The following is a 20020-nucleotide window of genomic DNA, read 5'->3' as shown; positions in this document are numbered from 1 at the left end:
TTCTTGACATGAAAGTGCGTGTCCTAAAGTAGGACGAAGAGTCAGGGTGGTAGAATAATTGTCAGTTTCCATGTCACTGAGTGAGAGAGAGATGACTGTTGTGATGTGTGAACTGAGGAAAGATTTGGTCTGCAGCATAACTGGATATGCAGAATGATGAAGTACTTTTTAGTGAGGCTTTATAATGCCACTTGAAAATATGGTTCACTTTAGAGCCAAAGGAAAGAGCATGGGGGAAAGTATTTGAAAATGTGAATATTCTATAAATAAGAATGAGGTGAGATCAGCATGGGGCATCTGAGTCACAGATACTATTAACAAAGGGAAGTCATTGGAAGGGGTTCAAATTGTTAGTTATGATCAGAGATTATACAGCTCAGACAACTTGTTTCTAAGGACAAACTTTAAAATTGCATGAGCCTCTGGATGGTTTGGGAGTGTGTTCAATCCCTTTGCAGACCAGTGCGTTTTGAAAAATTGGAAATTCTACACAGAGCAGTCATAGCCCAAAATGATGGATACGTAAGCCTTCCTGGTTCCACAGGAAGCATGTTTTATTTAAGGCTCTTAACAACAACAAAGTAGCTAATTAGACTTTTGGAAAAAAGGTATGCATGAAGAACAGGTGAAAAGTTGTTCTTAACAAAGAAAAGCTGTGTTAAAAGAGAAAATGGCTTCAAAAGGGAGCATACACAAACACAGATGGCCAGTTACAGACATTGTGCCAGAAACTCCTTGAGATACGGAGTAGACCCTCTTGGCTGTCTATGCAATAGTCATCATTCCTTCACAATGTCTAAGCCCTGATTTTCTTCTTGTTTCTAATCCCTTCTTCTTCCCCACGAATCAGGTATATCCTGAAAAGTCTCAGCCATTAGCGATGGGTCTACTGCTGCCAAGGTGGGGAGTTTACAGATGGGTATGTAGCCAGTTTTGTCAGTGGGATATGAAAAGATGCCTACTGGAGGGCTTCTGAAATTTTCCCTTCCTAATACATTTCTTTAAGTCAGAAATATCTCCTTTTCTATTGCTGGACAATGTTATACTTTGATGTGTTTCTGTAACTCCTTCAGCCATTTTATGGTTATAAGGAAAAACAGCCTTTAGATGACGTCAACACAGAGGACGGCAAAACAGAGAGCTAGAAGGAGCTTGGATCCTTGATGACATTCTGAGCTACAGATCTTACGATGATATAACTCTGGAGTTCCTTTCATTAAGATGATAAATCTCATTATTTATTCCAGGTAAACTGAGTTCTCTATTGCTTGCAGCCAAAGGCACCGTATAAATCCAAAATTCCTGTTCGCTTTAAAACGCTAAATGTACACTGCACATTTATTTTATTTTTTTAAAGTTTATTTATTTTGAAGTAGAGAAAAAGTGTGGGTGGGGGAAGGGCACAGAGAGAGAGGGAGAGAGAGAATGCCAAGCAGGCTCCTCACTGTCAGCCCATTGCCCGATGTGGGGCTTGAACTCACGAACCTCAGGATGGTGACCTGAGGAGAAATCAAGAGTCAGAGGCTTAACCAACTGAGCCATCCAGGCGTCCCCACTGTACATTTATTAAGAGTATCATCAATGCATCCTGACATGGGTTTCGATCCTTGCCATTGACTGTGTGAACTTGGATAAGTCACTTAAACTCTCTAAGCTTCAAGTTTCTGTCAATAAAGGAATAATAACCACTATTTCCTAGGGCCCCTGTAAAGATTATGTAAGAGAACACATGGAAAATGTACTCAATAAATACCTGAAATAACAAACATGCATTACATTCTAAAGGCAACTCTGACAGCTGTTTTCAAATAGGAAACAAATCAAGTGAGAAAATAAACACCATTCAAGCAGCAGGATAAATAAAACTAGAAAGACATATGGTATATCAGACAGCATCTGAGTTGAGAACTTAAAGCCTAATTTTTTATACCTAATCCTGGATTAAGTATAAAAATATTGGTATTTTTCTCAGATCTCTTAAGAACCCAGAATCTGAGGGGAGAATCCCTTAGGGATCTACAATGTGGGGCATACTCAATGTTTCAGGTCCTTGAAATTGTCAGAGAAGGATCAAACAATGCGACCAAGGTAGACTGGCCAGTGACGATAAGTAGGGCAAGAAGAAACTGAAAATGTTGACCCCAAAGCCAAGGGAAGAAAGTGTTTGTGAAGTATGGAGTAAACAACAGTGCTGAATGCTGTTAAGAGACTAAGTAGTGTAAGAACAGAGAAGTGAACATATGGATTTCCACGGAGGAAGATGATGAAACATGAGTGAGGGGTAAACGGTAAATGAAGGCTGAGAAGTTGGAAACAAGGACTACCTATACATTCTATATTTTACTCGGGCAGGATAGAATGAGTGGGACAAGAACTAGTGGGCAACCAGCGGTGTTTTTTCCTTTCTTTCTTTTAAGATCAGAAATGCTAGAAGATGTCTACATGCTGCTGGGAATGTGCAACAAGGAGGGTGAAACTGACCGAGCAGAGAGAAGGGGGATGATCCCAAGAGTGAAGTTCTGGAGAAGAAGAGAGAACAATGGGACATCTGGCTTTAGGTAGGAGCTGGGAAACTATTCATTATAACAAGATGGGAGGTATGGTTGTATGCAGACAGAGGGAGGTACTTTGGCGGATTTGGAAGATGAGTGGATTTCTATCTGTTGGTGGCGGACTTGGAAGGTAAGTGGATTTCTATCTATCTGTTGGCTTCCATCCTAGACAATGGACAAGAAAATATACCAGTCAAAAGACAGAATTTCCCAGAGATGGAAAAGTGTTCTACATTTCCCTTGTTCTAGATTTCAAAGTTTGGACCTTGGGTTAAAATCCCAGAATTCTGAGAAAGAAGAGTAGAATTTTCCTTAATTAGAGAGCATTCTAATTGCTCAGACACCAAGCTGCTTGGATGCATAGCTTCTTTGGCATAGATGCAGTATAAATGCTTTGGGACAGGATAGTCATGAATTTAACAGGAAAATTAATTCTCTGACAACTGTCCAACTACTTGGTGGCAGCATCATGTGGTGAAAAGAAAACAGTTTGAGGCTGGAAAATTGAGGTGTAATATTACACAGGGAGTGTAAACAACATTACACACCCTGTGTAATATTGGGCCAGGACTGTAACTTCTTTGTACTTCAGTTTCTCTGCCTACATATACAATTATTATGATAATCTGTATCTAACAGATTTGATAAGAAAACCAAATTATATGAGAATAATGATAATAATGTCCCTGATAGTTATAAGGGCTATTTCTTATTGGGTGCCTACTTGGGGGCAGTAATTCTAAACTCTCTCTCGGGGGTGCCTGGGTGGCTCAGTTTGTTAAGTGTCCAACCAGGGCTCTGGTCATGATCTCACGATTCATGAGTCTGAGCCCCGCGTTGGGCTTTCTGTTGACAGCTCAGAGCCTGGAGCCTGCTTCAGATTCTGGGTCTCCCTGTCTCTCTGCCCCTTCCCCACTTGCACTGTCTCTCTCTGTCTCTCTCTGTCTCTCTTTCTCTCTCTCAAAAATAAACATTAAAAAAAATTTAAACTCTGTGTATGTGTATGTATATGTATGTACATATATACATACACATACACACACACATATATCTTGCTTTTGGCTAATTGTGCCCCCCTCCCGATAAATTAATGTGTTGATGACCTAATGCTCACTGCCCTGTATTTGGAGATAAGGCCTTTATGGCAGTGATTAAGTCAAAATGAGGCTATTAGGGTGGGCTCTAATCCAATCTGACTGTGTCCTTACAAGGTGTCCTTATAAGAAGAGGAAATTTGGACACACACAGAGACACTAGGGGTACACGCACACAGAGGACAGACCAGGTGAAAACACAGGGAGAAGGAGGCCATTTGCAAGCCAAGGAGAGAAGTCTCAGAGGAAACCAACACTGTCAGCACCTTGATCTTGGACTTCCAGCCTCTAGACCATGAGGAAGTAAATTTCTGTTGTTTAAGCTTCTCAGTCTCTGGTGTCGTGTTATAGCAGCCCTAGGAGGCATATTTTATTTTATGTATAAAACCTCTTCTCCTTCCTCCAACTCAACAAGATAAGATACTGTTATCCTTGCGTTACAGATGAGAACCCTGACACTTAGATTAAGTGACTTCCTCAAGGTCACGTATGACAGGCAAATTCTCACAAAGTGCATATTAACTTCAGAATCCCTCTTATTTTTTATTTTTTTAAGTTTATTTATATTTATTTTGAGAGAGACGGAGTGAGCGGGGGAGGGGTAAAGAAAGACAGAGACGGAGAGGCGGGGATGAGATAGAAAGAGAAAAACAGAGAGAGAGAGACAGTCCCAAACAGGCTCCACAGGGTCGGTGCAGAGCCCGATGAGGGGCTCGAACCCACAAGACCATGAGGTCATGACCTGAACTGAAACCAAGAGTCAGCCGTTTAACCGACTATGCCGCCCAGGTGCCCCTAGAATCCCTCTTAAAGTTAATTGTAAAAATTTGAAGTCATAGAAACAAATTTAAAAACTTCTCTGTTTCTCATAACCACATTCTTAGATTCCTAGTTCATATGCTCGGATTTCATAGCTGTTTGCTGTTGTTATTTTCAGAGCTCCTACCCTGCTATCTCTTCAAGGTTTATTAGAATTTTTAAACATCCTTCTTATTGCACCTTTTATTGGTCCCTCATTGCAATTCTATCATTCAAACTCAATTAACCAGATTGTTTATTCTCTCGGCCTTTGTTACCTTCTCAGCTGGGATCACTTATGGGGGTTGCAGCTTGCCAATTCTGCAATGAAGTGCTTAGATCAGAACTTCGAGCGGGACCTGGTTTACGGGACAGCATTGCAATCGGAAGGCGCCCTTGTCAGCGCAGCCTGGGACCTCATTTGAGGCTTGCAAACATCTGCTCTCCCTGCAGAATTTCACTTCCATTAAACGTGGAGCCTCCAATCTCCCTTGTGCATCCATGCTTGGGCACTGGGTGACTTCCAGTTGAAGGGTCAATAAATATAATTAAAAGGCTCATTCAACTGGATCTCATTTTCCCAGTGTCTTCTCTTGGAAAGCCAACGCTTTCCATGTCATAAATGGATTTTTTAAAACATGCGGGCTTTGAAAGGTTGCAGATATCCTCAGCCTATTGATTTGCACAGTTGAATGTCTGTCGAGTTGTAGTCAGGGGCCTTAGACTCATAAGGACACACTTTTATATGCAGAAAGTTAAGGGATAGTATTCACTGCATTATTGTCTGTTCAGTGGCTCCACTGAAGCAATGTCACCCATTCAGATCTCCTCACGGACAGGTAATAATGACCATGACTCATCAGGAAATAACAGTGAGAGAAAAAAACAGCAGTAGCCAGTTTCTTGAGCAGCTATTATACGACAGGGCATTTCTTCATATTCTTACATACCTTGGTCCTATTTCTTATGTTAACCTGGCATCCTGCCAATTATTACTTCTCTCTCATTACTAAGGAAACCAAAGCTTGGTGAATTTAACTAATGCATCCAAGGTTTCATAACTATAAAGTGTCTGAGATTGCCTCCCCATCTCCAAGACTCATGTCTTCTCGCTCTATTAAATTTTCCTTCAGCCAATCATCGCTGGCATTCCAAAAATATGAGTTTTCTTTAAAAAGTTACCCTTTGAAACTTCATTAAGTTGAATGTTGCTTTCTTATACCAACAGTCTGAACTGCTCTCCTGTTTTAGAAGTCTAGATGTTCAGTGAGCCTTTGAATTATTGGTTTATTGCCATATCAGTCAAAAGAAATGACAGTATGGTTCATTTTAAAAATTTCTTTTGCCTCTGAGGTTTTGCCAAGATCTGTTTATCGCTGTCATGTGGAAAAGGGAAATATGATGAGGCCTGAAACATTCAAATGTGAAGTTTTCCTTTTCCCATTCAAATAAGGGCCGGCAACAAATCAAAAGGCGAGATTTCATTTCCAGTGATTGACTTAGACAAACGAAAGGCTGAATAAATGCTGGGTAAATTAGATGTGGTGACTGCTGCTTAAAATACGTGAATCTTAATGCTTCCGAAAAGTAACAGACAGATTAGAAGCAGATCTTCTATCAATACTAATGGTAACATCAAGGATCATGATGACGGTAATGTGGATTTGTGTCGCCTTTTTCCTTCCCACCATCTCCAAGCCATCAACAGATGCATCTGGGAACAAAGACCACAGGTGGACAAGTCCAATGAGCGCCACTGTGCTGGACCACTGTGCCTCATCTCCAACAAGCAGCCGCCCCTCCAGGAAGTGCAGCTTCTTGCCATTTGGTGGGTTGCAAAGGAGCATTCAGTCAGATGCTTGTTGCCATGGGGATAAGAGTCAGGAAAAGACCTGTTCAATTGGTCGCCCAACATAAAACCCTTCCCTTTAGATATAATTCTCTTTGGGCTCTCTGGGGGCCAGGCTGAAAGTGATTTGCAAAGAAGTCAGAAATTTGAATGAGTAAGAGCACAACCTTTAAACATATTTTTTATAGTTGCAGTCTTACCGCATTTTTGTTTGAAAAATATAAGGCAGGTATTAATGAAGGGGTAACAGAATTATCAAGTTTATACGATTTTGATAGCTTAGCATTTAAGAGAATGGGATTGGGATTCAGAGACTAGCTTCAAATCCTGCGTCTGCTACTTATCAGCTCTGTGGCCCCAGGGACGTTACTTAACCTCTTTTGTCTTTACTCATTGCAACTATATGATGGAAATAATAATACTTAGCGTATAGAGCTGTTGGAAGAATTTAAGAGCCATAATGAATATCAATCACATTTCAAATATCTGGCTCAAAGACAACACTGAAAATAGTAGATGTCAATATTAAAATTGATTATTAATGCCATGATAGCATTATGATGACCAGACTGGATAATAATGTCATCAGTCAGTTAGAAATTTAGGTTTATAAGATGCACTTCCAAAGATAATAAAGAGGATGGAAAGGAGTGAAGGGTTTGAGTGATAATGAAAGCACTTGTGCAGGAATGACTTTGATATAAATAGGTTTTTGTTTCGGAGGGTGGGGTATTTTAAAGGAAACTAAGCAGAACATTTTTTTTTTAAAGCCACACAGTAGGGTACCAAGGTGGAAGTCACAGGTGACAATCAATATGCTTTGCCAAAAATATAAATAAGAAAATTCATCAGCTGGAAGAAGCATTGCTACAATGTGCGTGTTGCTTCCATCTGGAAGGAGAATGCTAGAAAGAAACTTAATATTCATGACTGACACATTTTCTTTGTACTGTCAGTCAGCCAGAACCAAAATACACAGCTGGTTAGAAAGCCCATCTCTAGTTCATGTTTCATCTGATGACCTTATACATCAAATCAAAAATTGTGGGACGAAACAACCCTCTTCACCTAGTTTATTATTTTTTTCCTGAGGACGGTACAGGGACCAAAATCTGCCACCATGTAGCCTGTTTCCTTTCTTCACCTTTCAAGTTCTTATCAGAAATCAACACCAGAATTCAGTAATATAAGTCCACTTATCATCCCAAGAAATAAAGGAGGAGAAAATACACACTTGGTCAAATACCTTATTTGCAGGCAAAGTAATTTGTCAAACAGAAGATTCATTTTTGTTTTCAAAGTGCTGAAGTTATGTAGAGATGTCTTAAAATACATTTTTTTTGGAAACTCAGCCATAAATATTCAGGAAATCCAAATGTTAGAAAGACTCTCCATTGTGAAAATATGTTTATTTTTTATAGATTGTAAATTTCTGGAGTCAGATCCAACCTTTTCTTACACAGTTTCCTGGAAATGTTATCTGCATAGAGGAGTATTTATCAGTTTTGTACACACGTGGAACTCACGTGCCTAATTATAAGTTCAGGGCTGTGCATTTTCACAAAGAAGATGAACGTCAAAAGTGTTACTATTTAACCTATCATCAGGGATTGAAATAAAGGAATTGACACATAAAGAATGACATCGAAGTGTCTGTTTTCAGCAAAACAAAATCAGCACTGGGTGTTGTACGTAAGCGATGAATCATGGGAATCTACCCCCAAAACAAAGAGCACACCATACACACTGTATGTTAGCCAATTTGACAATAAATTATATTTAAAAAATAAAATAAAATAAAATAAATGAAATTGCAAAAAAAACCACCACCACCACCACCACCAACAGAAAAACCCAGAAAAACAAAATCAGTGGCCACCTGTCATTTATCTTAGCAGAAACTGTCATAATTGCAAAATCAGTAGAAACAAAAGTAGTCAGGTATGTGCACACCTAAATCTTCCTTGAGGATTCCATTCCTTCTTAGCATGTCATATTCAATCAGTAAGAAAATATTTGGCTGATGATAAAAAATGAAAATGAAATGCATTATTATCTTTAAACAATATTTTAGGAAGGAAGTCATCCTTAGAACCATAATCATACCCTTGTTCCCTCTCGAGGGATTACTTCAAACTGGCATAGGAGTCCTAGGGCATTGTAGTGGAAATAAATTCCTAGTACTCTGGTCTTCTGAGGATTGATTGCAGATTTATATATCTTTTCTTGCTTTGGTGTGGAACAGCCTGTAAAGATCCCCACATGACAAAGGGTGGTTGTGATCCTGTGGTATGAGAGATTTAATTAGACATCCTATGTGCCTCACCTAATGAGGTTGTTTAAATTATCAAGGCACACACTGCCATTCTCCAGCTCATACACTGGAAGGAAGCATGAGGTAAAAATCCAGTGAATCCCTTTTCGACATAACGGGATGCAGGGAACTACCGTGTTACCCTTGGCAGGCACACAGCTCACCGACTCTCCTTCTCAAATGTCTGGGCTGTTTTGTATTTCGTAGATGATTGCCACTTCTTCTCTTGTCTCTCAATCAACTGGTCCGCTCACCATCCCATTGATCAATTTAATACCTTGGTTAAGTTCACCCCAGAATAATGTTTCTGTTTATGGAAGTCTGGCTTCTGGCGTAAGCAACAAACACACAGGAGTGTCCATGAAGCAATGACGTGGATGCTGGAAGGACAAGGAGAGCCTCTCCAATCAAAACACAGTCTCAGCTTCCAGGGCACCTGGGTGGCTCGGTTGGTTAAGTGTTAGACTCTTGGTTTAAACTCAGGTCATGATCTCACAGTCATGGGATTGAGCCCTATGTCAGTCTCTGCTCTGAGCATGGAACCTACGTGGGATTCTCTCCCTCTTCTCTCTCTCTCTCTCTCTCTCTCCCTCTCTCACTCTCTCTTCCTCTTTCAAAACAAAGGTAAACAAACATTAAAACAACAACAACAACAACAACAGCCCCCTCCTCCATGTTTCGTCTTCCCCCTCCAGGGGAATTGGTGGTTAGAACCCTTCTGTGCACAGCTCTACTTGTCCACGCAGCCTGTTGGGAGACGGATGGTCCATGGGGATGAGGGTACCTCATTGCCACAACTTTCAGACTGCAAGGTAAAGAATGATGTGAAATGGATCCTTTCGAGCCAAGGTCAGGGTTATTAGGGTATGTTGGCAAGACACGAACTCACTTCTCAGACCAAACAATTTGTTTTATTTCCCTCCATCTTTCTAATACCAGGCATGGGTCACATGTGACCGAAAGGAAGCAATTCTTGGTCATCTCGACAAATTGGTGTGGTGCCAGGAGGGAAGGAAAACTTGCCGATTAGAAAAGGATTGATGACTGCAAGTGTTTTCCAGGTATAAACCATCTGGGCAGGTGTCTTTTAACTAAGATTAATAAACATATGTCGCTGCAAGTTTCTCATTACAAGAGGCATGATAATGGAGATTCAAAAATTTCAAGTCAAACTGCCAGCCTGCCTGCCAGAGAGCAAAATCTCTCCAGATAAACAAAGCCATGCCAGCTCAGATAGGAAAAGCTCCACTTACTGCACCTGAAATGTGATGTCCAAGGTAAATCGTCCTCTTTGTTTCTGGAAAAGTGAATGTAGACCAGAGGTCTCTCTGTCCGGGCCAAAATACAGGTTATAAAATTTCCTCCCAATTGGCAATCTGTGCTCATATGGACAAAGCAACATCCTGGCCTCTAAGTTAATGCCTACAGCCAAGCACGGAACTATTTTAGAGCCTCTCACCAGAAATTGGTGGCCAGGGACCTGAATACAGCAACATTTTCATAGGGTAACTACACAAAAGTCGAGGACCATGGCAACAAATATCGGAAGTGTTCCATGGAACACCAGAGGGGAACATACATGGTCAGTTCAAAATTGCGTTTCTCCTCAAATGTCAAAATGGGCCAGGGCCGTAAGCTTCCAGGGAACCATCTGAACCATGGTTTGTGTTTCAAATTCAGGATCAATGCGCATTTCCATTTTACAGCCCACGTGTGTAAATCCATCACTGAACATTCATTTAAATCTTGCTGTGAAACTGTGGGCAAACTCTTTTCACAAAGACGATTAAAGGCTCAGAAAACAGAATATCTAATCTCCTTGCCCACAAAAGTTAATTATTAATTTTTCCATTTGCTTGAACTTTTGGGCGACTGAAGCCTTCACCTTTCACTTGAGATGTAGAGTAATGTTTGTGTTATCCTGTATGATAACATATATATGGTGTAATATGCGTATGCGTGTTATCTGTTTATATATGTTAAGACACAGGGAAATAATAACTCTATTATTTTGCCTCATGAAACCATTATGTTGGTAAAAAGTAGACAGGCAAGTCCTTAACAGGGACTTACAGGAAACTATCATCAATTTGAAATAATTATCTGGAGTGGAACGTCAAAGATCTAAAATACACGATGGTACTAAAGAACGGCATGAATTATGAAATAAACACAGATAAAGGAGGACAGACACAAGAAGATGTGGTCAGTGTTGTACTGTCCAGGTAAAGACACTCCTTCCTGATCCAGCCTGCCATATAAATAAAGATTTTTAATATCAGAATGAGAATGAGTGTTATTTTCCTGGATTATATTCATTATTACCTTTCATAGCCTGACAGAGTTATGGCAACCAAATTTTATCCCAAGTGTCAAGTTTGATGGCTTGATGTGGCTGTCTGGACCCTTGTGCCGAGAAGGTTCCTGAAGCTGCATCTGGGTCAGAGACCAAAGATAATCAACAATCCCTGCTGTGGCTGTAAGACTGGCAGCTGGTGATTACACAGTATACACTTGCTGTGACTCACTCTGTACCTAACAGGTGTCTCTCTCTTTTTTTTTTAAATTTTTTTAATGTTTATTTATTTTTGTGAGACAGAGAGAGAGAGAGAGAGCGAGAGAGCGAGCGAGCATAAGTGGGGGAGGGGCAGAGAGAAAGAATCTGAAGCGGGCTTCAGGCTCTGAGCTGTCAGCATAGAGCCTGATGTGGGGCTCGAAACCACAAACCACGAGATCATGACCTGAGCCAAAGTCAGACGCTTAAACGACTGAGCCACCCAGGTGCTCCTAACGGGTGCTTCTTAAATGTTTATTATTGATAATAAAGAATGGAACATTAGCATGCAAGATGCCAAAAAACCAAAGGTCAGAGGTTAAAGGATGGTGAGGACAACCAAAGCTAAAATTAAAAAATGGGATGACATCAAAATAAAAAGCTTTTGCACAGAGAAGGAAACCATCACCACAATGAAAAGACAAACTACTGAATGGGGGAAGAGAAGATATTTGCAAATCATACATTCCGTAACGGTTATACGGGGCAGCTGGGTGGCTCAGTTGGTTAAGCATCCAACTTTGGCTCAGGTCATGATCTCACAGTTTATGAGTCTGAGCCCTGCATTAGGCTTTCTGCTGTCAGCACAGAGCCTGCTTCAGATTCTCTGTCCCCTTCTCTCTCTGCTCCTTCCTCACTCTTGCTCACTCTCTCTCTCTCAAAAATAAATAAACATTAAAAAAATAAGGGATTATTATCTAAAAGATATAAAGAACTTACATAAATTAATATCAAAAGAAAACACCTCTATATTTTTAAAAAGGCAAAGGACTTGAATACACATTTTTCAAAGAAGACATACAAATGGCCAAAGGTATATGAAAAGGGTTCAACATCACTAATCATCAAGGAAATGTGCAAGTCAAAACCACAGTGAGATATTACCTCACATCTGTCAGATCGGCTAGTGTCAAAAAACAAAAACAGAAACAAAAGATAACAAGTGCTGGTGAGGATGTGGAAAAAAAGGAACCCTTGTGCACTGTTGGTGGGAATGCAGGTTGGTGCAGCCACTGTGGAAAAAAGTATGGAGTTTACTCAAAAAATTAAAAGTAGTACTTTCTAGCAACTCCACTTCTGGGTATTTATCCGAAGAAATGAAAATACCAATTTGAAGAGATGTATGCACCCTTATATTTATTGCAGCATTATTTACAGCCAAGATACGGAAGTCGACTATGTGTCCATTGGTAGATGAATGGATAAAGAAGATGTGGTGTATATGTGTAATGGAATATTACTCAGCCATAAAAAAGAATGAAATCTTGCCATTTCCAACAACATGAATGGACTTAGAAGGTATTATGCCAAGTGAAATAAGTTAGACAGAGAAAGACATACACCAAACGATTTCATTTATAAATGGAATATAAAAAACCCAAACAAATGAACAAACAAAACAAAATAGAAACAGCCTCATAGATGTAGGAAACAATCTGTTGGTTATCACAGGTGGGAAGGGGCTGGGAGGGGTTGGGTCAAATAGGTGAAGGGTACTAAGAAGTAACAAACTCCCAAGTCATGAGGAGGTCATGTACAGCATAGGAAATAAAGTCAATAATATTGTAATAATTCTGCATGGTGACATATGCAGACTAGACTTATCCTGGGGATCATTTCATAATGTATAAAAACATCAAATCACCATATGTACTCCTGAAACTAATAGGATGTTGTATGTCAGCTATATGTTAATAATAAAGTAAGAATAATTTCTACCCTACTGCTTTTAGTGTTTTTTTAACTCCAAAAATATAAACTAATAAGTTTATGTCTCTCACAGTCCAAAATGATGAACTTTTTTTAAAAAGCTGCCATAGGAAGAAAAAAAAAAAAACAACCCACAAGCAAGACAGATCCCAAATAAAGGTAAAGGAAGATTTTTGTATACGTTCCAGAAAGTTTTTAAATGCCTTTCGTCTTGGGCATCCTGTGGCTGGCTGCCTTTCTTTATTACTGTAAATCAGTGAGGGCGACTCCGCTGGCCATAGGGCCTGGATCCATGGAAGGTGGGAGTCAGTGGCAGGGCAAAGCAGCCCATGCCTGTAAGCTAAGGTTGACACCAGAGCTAAAGTTGATGATTCCTGCACAAGGAGATGAATGTCTTTGCTGATCTCTTTGTGTTGTCTGGATCACATCTCCTGCATGAACACATAATTAGAAGTTTGTTAGACTTGTTATCTGTTCCACAGGTCTCTGTCTGTTGAAATGAGGGCTATTTTTAAGTGAAAGGAAATAATTATGAAAATGGAATTTATATTTGACAGTTTCACCTGGCTGGTCAAGGAGAAATTTGCCATTTCCCAATCTGCTTTGGAGATGGCAATAAAACGAGCGAGCAAGTTTAAAAAAAAGAAATTAGGGGAGGTTAGGGGTGGCAAAAAATAGTGCAGCACAGAAGCATCCTAATGAAACAGCCTCAGCAAAGTTCAATAACTTGAAGACACTGCCCGCTGCATGAGGAAGTCATCTCTCAACCTAGTAAGAATCTATTTCAGGTCACATAACTTGAGGATGTGGGACTAAAAATAGCCACTAAAAGCTAAAGGAAGAAGTTTCCTTAGAACTGCATCTATTATCAGGGCAGGTGCAGGGAGGAAGAGACCTCTAAGACACTACTTCATGAATGACCATGGCAATTAGGGAATCAGAGGATATATGCTCTCTTGTTTGTAATCCTACAGAAAATTTTTTAAAGGGGAGGGATGGTACTTTCAAGGGAAAGTTAGACAACCATTTCTCAGAATTTGGGGAGGGAATTGGTTCGTGAGATAGCCAGGGTCACTGTAAACGAAGGTGGGGCACCAGAATCACCTGTGGAGCCAGCTAACAAGCCATCTTATGCAAACCTTCAGCCATGGGACCCAGGAATGTGAAATCACATCCTCAAGAGATTCTGGCACAGAGACAGTACTGAAAACAAACAACGTTTTACAGAATGTCTTCTGAAGTTTAATTCAGACAGGCAAAGTTTTGTAATAAATAAATAAAAATCAGTCTGTGTGGATATTTGGAATGGCACTTCACACGCAGCGGGAACTAAATAAATTTAGGTTGAATCTGAATCTTAATTTAGAATGTTTTGGATTTCCTCGTTTTAAGTTTTCCCCTCATTTCCAAAAATGATTACAAGAACTGCAGATAGCCCGTTACTTAACATGTAGTCAGGACTCCATAAATGTTGGTTAATTTGAATCCTGAGTTACTTTTCAAGACTTCTTAATATTAAATAGTATCTTCATTGAGTTAGCTCTTGGGACTGATTTTAAGTTTTTCTTTCATTTGCAACAATGATTATAAATAGGTGTTGCACATAGTGTAGAAGAGGTGTGTGCGTGCGTGCGTGTGTGTGTGTGTGTGTGTGTGTGTGTGTGTTAGAATCTGATTACTGAGTTAGTTTCCAGGAAACAAGCTTTTAATAAACCACAAATCTTAAAACACAGAAGTACTTGTCTGCTGAGTGCTCAGTCTGTAACAGTGCTTATCAGTGAAGAGGGACATATAATGTTTCAGATGCTCAGTCTGACACTTTTCTAAAAAAGATGGGATGACCAGAGTAGGAAAAGTTGCAAATCAGAAGTCCTAACAAAGCTGATTGTTTGCTGGCCTTATTTTGCTTAGGATTAGAACCCAAACTGGGGAAGGAAAACAGAACTTGACATACCATCAAATCAGCGGGGACTTTCCCCATGGCCTTGCCTCTGGTTTCTCCTGGCAGGGACACCTGGAGCTGCGCACTGGGTACAGCAGAAAAATCTCCAATGGAAGCCCTATTTTTATTGTTTAAGGAGTGGGAAAGAGGCCCCTGCCCTGTCAGAGAGAGTGTGGGGGGTGGGATCTGTTTTGTTCTGTTTTTTTTGTTGTTGTCTGCTCTTGCCCAAGCTTCCAGGCAATCTTATGGTTTAGGTTAAGAGCCTAAAACTCTGTGAGGAGGAACCTTTCCTTCTGACAGAAGAACCGTGGTCCAGAGGCTATTGGGGAGGTATTCCCATTGCTTTTATTTTGCTACTTGGCCCCAAGGTGGGTATAGTTACAGGAAGTTTATGACAAAGAAGGCAAATACAGTTCTGGGTTTCTCCCCAGGGTCCCATGAAGAGGTGCCCTTGGAAGCAAGAATGTATAAAGGAGATCCTAGAGATGAGGAGCCAAAGAAAGTGATCTCATAAAACTGTGTATGATCTCCTGAGCTCACCACCAAGCCATGTATATGTGGATCTGAATCCAGACAGCTTTCCAAAGCTTTGAGGACTGAAGTGTGAGGCAGACGATTGCCCAGGTCCTAGACTGGAAGTGAGCAGGCCTATATGTGACAGATCCAAAGTTCATAGCAAAGATTTTTACAAATGAACTAACAAAAGCACCACAGCTCACAGAAGGTGGGTAGGAAATTTTGGCCTGAACATAATCAGGTTAATTGCCTGCTAAACAAAAAAATCAACATCCCCCATACAGTCTTACTCAAAATGTCTGGAACATAATCCCAAATTACTTAAAATGTTAAGAATCAGGAAAATCTCAACATCTCTCAAGGAAAAAGACAATCAAGAGATGATAAATGGGAGATAAAACAGATGTTGGAATTATCAACAAAGGCTTTGAGGCAAATATTATAACCATGACCTAAGAAGTAAGAATGAATACTATTGAAATGAATGGAAGATAGGAGATAGAAGGTACAAGGAATGACCAAATTAAAAGTTTAGAATTGAAAAATATAATAGCCCGAGGGGAGCCTGGGTAGCTCAGTCGGGTAAGCGTCTGACTCTTGGTTTTGGCTCAGATCACGATCTCACAGTTTCATGAGTTCGAGCCCCATGTTGGGCTCAGTGCTGACAGCATGGAGCTTGCTTGGGATTCTCTCTCTTTCCTTCTCTCTCTGCCCCTGCCCCACTCATGCTCTGTCTCTCTCTAAATAAATAAATAAACTTAAAAAAGAAAAAAATATGATAGCCTAAAAAATAAAAATCACTGGGAGCACTCAATAGCTGAGTGGTGATGACAGACTGAAGTCAGTGAACTGAAAGGTTCACAGAAAGTATGCAATCTGAAAAATGGAGAGAACAGAATTCAAAAATTAGAACAGTGAATCTAGGACCCATGAGACAATACCAGAAAACATTTATATTATCAGAATTCCAGGGGAGAATTTGTCCCCAGGGGGATAAAGTGTGATGCAGAAAAACTGCTTGGAGAAGTAATATATGAAAATATCCCAAATTTGGTAGAAAACAAACTTACAGATTTAAGAGGCTCATAAATTCCAAACAAGATAAACTAAAAGAACTCCATACCCAGGCACAACATGATCAAACTTCTAAAACTGAAGGCAAAGGAAAAAAATCTTTAAGGAAGCAAGGAAAACTGTCCTCTACAAAGGAACAGCAATGCAAATGGCTGTGGGGTTCTCATCAGAAACCACGGAGGACCAGAGGTAGTGCAGTTTTCTAATGTTTAAAGAAAAGAATGGTCAGTCTTGAATCCTAGAGCCAGCAAAAATATGCTCCTATAAAGAGGAAATAAAGACATCCTCGGAAGGAGAATTAAGAGAATCCATCAGCAGTACACCCACTCTAAAAGGCAAATTTTCTTCAACAGAAAGAGGAATGTTATCAGTGAGAAACTTGGAACTTCAGAAATGATGGGAGAACAACAGAAATGGTAAATACATGGCTAATATATTGGACTATTCTTCTCCTCTTACTCTTTAAATACAAATAATGGATGAAGACAAAAAAGATAATATTATCTTACTGGAGCTTCAATGTATAGAGGTTATGATGATCTTGAAATGAATGGTGATGAGAACAACATAAAGGGAGAAGGGCAAAAGAACTTTATGGCAATAAATTTCCATATTCCACTGGAAGTGATAAAATAATAATTATAAGTAGACTATAAAAGTTAAGTATGGGGGCGCCTGGGTGTCTCAGTCAGTTGAATGGCTGACTTGATTTCGGCTCAGGTCATGATCTCATGGTTCATGAGATTGAGCCCCACAGGCTCATGTTGAGTGTGGAGGCTGCTTGGGATTCTCTCTTGCCCTCTGCCCCCGCCGTCAAAATAAATAAATAAACTTTAAAAAATTAAGTATATATTTTGTAACCCCTAGATAAACACAAATAAATTAATACAAAGAAATATTTAAAATTTAATAGATAAACTAAATTGGACTAAACAAATTCAAATAATCAAGAATGCAGGAATGAGAAAAGAGAGGAATGTAGAACCAAGGGAACCAACAAGCAAACAAAAATCAAATAAATATAAATCCAAGTATATAATACGAAATGTGAACAATGCACATATGAATTAGAAATGAAAGATTATCAGAATGTCAAAAAAGAGCCTCAATTTTATGCTATCTTAAGCAACCTACTTTAAATGTGATGTCATAGGTAATTTTAAAAGCTATCCATATAAGCACTAAACAAAAGAAAGCAGCAGTAACCATATTAATTTCAGACACAGTAGAATTCAGGACAAAGAAAATTGTCAGTGTTAAAGAAGGAAATTGCAGGGGTGCCTGGGTGGCTCAGTCGGAAATTACATAATGATAAGAGGCTCAATTCACCAAGAATACGTAACAATCCTCGATGTGTATGTAATCTAAAAACAGAACTTCAAAAACTGTGAAGCAAAAACTGTTATAACTGAAAGGAAAAATGGACAATCCATAATCCAACCCTTTCCCTTCACCTATAACTATGGCAAGCAGACAGAAAATCAGCCAGGATATAGAACTGAATGATGTCATCAACCAATAGATCTAATAGACATTTACAGAACACCCTCAAAAAAAAAGCATCAAAATTTTATACTGAAAAGTACAAAAGGCTGATGAAAGAAATCAAAGAACTAATAATTGACCTGGCATACCATGTTCATAGAGTAGATGACTCAATAGAGTAAAGATACCAATTCTTCTCAAATGATTTTTACGTTTAATGCGATTCCAAAAAAAATAAAAAATAAAAAAAAAGTCCCAGGAAGATATCTTGTAGATACGGGCAAGCTAATTCTAAAATTTCAATGGAAAGACAAAATAGCAGAGTCAAAACAATTTTTAAAAGCTAGATTAATGTAGGAAAACTCATACCATTTGATCCTAAGACTTACCATAAAGGTATAGTAGTCAATACTGTGTGGTTTGGCAAAGAGGTAGACTTGCAGGTAATGGAACAGAACAGAGAGTCCAGAAATAGATCAACACAAGTATGCTAAACTGATTTCTGACAAAGGTGCACAAGTAATTCAATGGAGGAAGGAAAAGTGTTTTCAACAAATGGTACTGGAGCAGTTGGACATCCATAGACAACAAAAGAAAAGAAAAAAAAAGAAAAAGAACTTTGACTTAAACCTGACTTCTTATATGAAAGTTAATTAAAAATGGATCATCAACCTAAATATAAAATATAAAGTGAGAAAACATATAGGGGAAAAAAAACATAGGTGAAAACCTTGATGTTGGGTTAAGTGAAGAGTTCTCAGACATGACACCAAAGGCACAATACAAAAAAAAAAAAAAAAAAAAAAAAAAGAAAAGAAAAAAAAGAGGATAAATTAGGCCTCATCAAAATTGAAAATTTCTGACAGTGCAAAGCACACTGCCAAGGGAAAGAATAGATGAGGTACAGTCTGGAGGAAAACGCTGATTACAAAATATATAAAGAGAGGCGCCTGGGTGGCTCAGTTGGTTAAGCATCCAATTTCAGCTCAGGTCATGATCTCATGGTTTGTGGGTTTGAGCCTCACATCAGGCTCTGTGCTGATGGCATGAAGCCTCCTTGGGATTCTCTCTTTCCTTCTTTCTCTGCCCCTACCTCACTATCTCCCTCTCTCTCTCTCAAAATAAATAAATAAACTTAATATATATATTCAATATATACATTATATGTGTGTGTGTGTGTGTGTGTGTGTGTGTGTGTGTGTGTGTGTATAACTCTTATCATGCAATAAGACAAAAACCTCATTTTTTAAAAAATGGGCAAAATATTTGAACAGACATTTTGGTAAAAATATATAGAGATATATAAAGAAACACATGGAAAGATAAAGAAATGCAAATTAAAACCAAATGAGATGTCACTACACATATTAGAATGGCTGAAATGAATAAGTACATACATACGTACACATGGACATATGTGCATACATAAATGATAATGCCAAAGGCTGGTCACGATGGAGAGCATCTGTAATTTTTGTACACAGTGCTGAGAGTGCGAACTGGTACAGCCAATCTGGGGAACATTTTGGCAGTTCCTTAATAAGCTAAATATGCATTTACCACTGACCCAGCCATTGTACGCCTGTATATTTACCCCAGAGAAATAAACTTGTATTCACAAAGAAACCCAGACACAAATGTGTACAGTTATTGAATCCATAATTGTGAAAAACTGGAAACAACCCAAATGTCCAGCAGCAGGTTAACATAAACTGTGGCACAACCATACAAGACAACTATTCATTAATAACACAAAACAACCAATATACTCAACCAACTGGACGGCTCTCAAGGGAGTTATGCTAAATGAACAAAAGTCCATTTCAAAAAGTTACATACTATGTGATTCCATTTATGCCGTTCTGAATAGGTAAAACTCTAGTAATCAGTGGTTACCAGGGGTTGAATTAGGGAAAGGCTGAATCTAAAAAGAGCAACACGAGGGAGGCTTTTTGTGTGGCCATAAAACTGTTCTCTGCAATGGCTGTGGAACTTGTAAGAATCTATGCATGTGCTAAAACTCTTAGAATTATACATCTTAAGAAAAGTCAACTTTATTGTATTTAAAATTCTTAAAAATTTACTTTTGATCACATGCCAAACTTTCTTAAATTTGTAATGTTTTCTCATGC

General features: G+C 39.1%; 1 protein-coding gene across 1 annotated transcript in view; it reads right to left on the bottom strand.

The window, feature by feature from the left end:
* The window catches only part of HS6ST3 (heparan sulfate 6-O-sulfotransferase 3), a 662198-nt gene that overhangs the window by 41094 nt on the left and 601084 nt on the right, over positions 1-20020 (bottom strand). The gene's annotated exons all lie outside the window — the stretch shown is intronic.

Source organism: Felis catus, chromosome A1 (genome assembly GCF_018350175.1).
Source record: "Felis catus isolate Fca126 chromosome A1, F.catus_Fca126_mat1.0, whole genome shotgun sequence".
NCBI lineage: Eukaryota > Metazoa > Chordata > Mammalia > Carnivora > Felidae > Felis > Felis catus.
Note: the sequence above shows the minus strand (reverse complement) of the source record. Positions and strands in the feature narration are given on the sequence as shown.